This window comes from Bactrocera neohumeralis, chromosome 5, assembly GCF_024586455.1.
Source record: "Bactrocera neohumeralis isolate Rockhampton chromosome 5, APGP_CSIRO_Bneo_wtdbg2-racon-allhic-juicebox.fasta_v2, whole genome shotgun sequence".
NCBI lineage: Eukaryota > Metazoa > Arthropoda > Insecta > Diptera > Tephritidae > Bactrocera > Bactrocera neohumeralis.
Window position 1 is genome coordinate 4,429,997 of NC_065922.1, and position 2,822 is coordinate 4,432,818.

Sequence of the window (2,822 nt, forward strand, 5' to 3'; positions counted from 1 at the left end):
TTTTTTCCCCAAAAAATCGAAAACCTCAATTATATTCGCCCCGGGGAAACTCGTTTTTTACGGTTTTTAACCGTTCCTTCCGAAGAGTTGATGCCCTCCCTTTTCCCTTTTAAACCCCTTTTTTTTGTTTTTTTGTTTTGGAAAAATACCTAACGATATTAAAAATATTTTTGGGAAAATTTTTATTTTTCTTCCCCGTTTTCTCATCCTGGGCCCCCCGTACAATCAAATTCCTTGTGACCTCATCAAAAAATTTGCGGCTAGCCATTTTATCATTCACTAAACTATTTAGATTCTTAAAAACAAAGATAAGTTACTCAGTACAACTTTAACTCATTTATAAGAAATCTTAAGAATTCAACACGCGTTGCCACTTTTACACACTTTAAAAACTGTTTCAGAATAGCAAAAAATTTATCAAAACTTTATTTAAAAATAGTTAATTATGAATTGATGGAGATATAAGAAACTATTTTTATATGTACCTATAACCAATGTGATAATGGTGGTGTTCCAGAAGTTCTGCAACACACTCGGCTCTGCACCAAGGGATCGCAGATATGGATATGGAATGTGTTACCCCCTGACATACTGCTGACTGAATATATACTGACAAAACTGGGCATTTGATTTCCGAGAGTTTCTTAAAATTTGATGCCAAACACTATAAATATTAAATATATGAATATTCAAAGTGGTTTGAATTTTTTCAAAGCAGAATTTCTGAATATCGCTCTGAATTCAAATATTTATAAAAATGACCGCCACTCAGAAATCTATTTATGGTATTGTGATATGCTACTATCTTGGAATGCGATTTGAAAAACCGCGTCCCCTATTCGCATTTTTTTTTAAAAAGGCAAATTTTTAAAAAAACATTGGCAAAACGGAGCAAAATTCCCCTTTCCATTCAAACCTTTTTCGCCGGAGAAAAGCAGACCAAAAATAAATTATGAGGGTTGTCTTTTTGTTGAATTATATAATCGAAAACAATGTGCTGCTAAGGCACCCAGCCAAAAGGGTTTTTGCACCAAAAGGGGGCCCCCTCAAAGCAACAAAAGGGAGTAAAGTCCGTACGACCGTGAAAAAAAAGCTGTGGTGAAATTGAAACCCTTTTAAAGTGATTTTTGTTTTGATAAAAAAAAAATCTTTGGCAAAAGTAATAAAACACCCATTGGGTGATAGGCAGGTTATTACCCATGGGTTTTGGGGATTTGTAAAGGGTTTTGGGATAGTTAAAAATTTTTCCAGTTTGATTATTAAAAAAAATTTGGGAGGGGGAGGGGGATTTTATTTTTTTGAATTGTTTTAAAAGGGGGAACAAAAATTTACTTTAAAAGTTTCTCAGAAAATTTAAAAGCCTGGGCGTTTCCCTTTTTGACTTTTTTCAAAATTTTTTCAGAAACCCTAAAATAGGATTTTATATAAAAATTGGCCCTTTTAAAAATTTAAAAACCCAAATTTTAAAAAAACGGGTTAAAAATTCGAAATTTTTTAAACAAAATTTTTGTAAAAACGGTTTAAAATGGTTCAAGAAGAAAAATCCTAAACATTTAACTGCATAAAATTTTTAAGTAACTTTTAAAAATTTTTTTTTGTTTAAAATCAAAAAAAATTTTTTTTAAAAATTTTTAAAAAATGAAATTAAACCCAAGTCCATAGAAAGTCTGTAAAAGGCAAAAATAAAAAGCAATCTGGGCTTTAAGAGTATTAAACTTCACAATCTTCAAAAAATATTTAAAAGGATATTTTCAACTACAAAACATAACTCGATGGGATTCGTGAACCAAAATCATTACATTTTTAAGGGAAAGATGAAACCGCTTGATTTATCAAAACGGGGTATCAACATAATCCCCGCGTCACCGAAACAACTTTCTTTTCAATTTTGCAGATCCCGCCCAACCAAGTTCCCTCGTTTAGAAAAGGGGGGCTTGTTTTTTTCCCGCGCAACATTTGCTTTCAATTTGGGGAAAATAGTGATTCTTTCCTTTTCTTCCTCAGCAAAGCCATCTGCCCTCTGGGCCCTTTTTCTTTTTAAAAATCTTTTTTTACAACACAAAACAATGTGTTTATATTTGAATTCATAATTTTGATGGTCATTGTCAGTTATTTCAATATTCTCCCTTATTGTCCACAAAAATCATTAAATATTTTAGTAACAATGGAAGGGGGGCGCGGGGGGTCGGCTAAACCAAAAACTGCTCGTTTGTTTAACAAAAGCTCGCCTTCCCCGCACTTTTTCGTCGTCCTTGCTGGTTGATCGTGATTTTCCCAAAAAAATTCAAAAAGGGTTTGGGGGGTGTGATATGTGATTGTTCATTTCCCCAATTTGTGGTTTCCCCACCTGGGTTTTCTGCCCTCAATTGCGGGCCTTTTTTTAAAATTTTTCGATTTTTGGCCAAAACAATAAAATTTTTGTTTTTAAATATTTTTGTTCGTTATTTTAAATTTTTTGGTTTTATTTGTTTTGGGTTGAAAATTTGTTTCTTTGCTTATATTTAAAAATATGGAAAAATATTTGCCGAAATATAAAACAAAAAACTGACGAAAAAACATTGGGGTTTTTTAAAGGGGTTTAAGTACCAGTCCTTTAAAGGTTATGAAAAAAGATATAAAGGTAATCCCCTTTAAATGCCTTTTCCCCCCTTTTTTTCCCCTTTTAAACCCTGTTACTAGAAAAAAAATTTCTGTTCACAAATACCCCATTCGGGGGAAAAAAATATTTTAAAAGGGAAAGAATTTAAAGAAATCTTTAATTAATTTTGTCATATTCATTTTTAAACTGATTTTAAAATTTCAGTATATGATTTTTAAAAGGG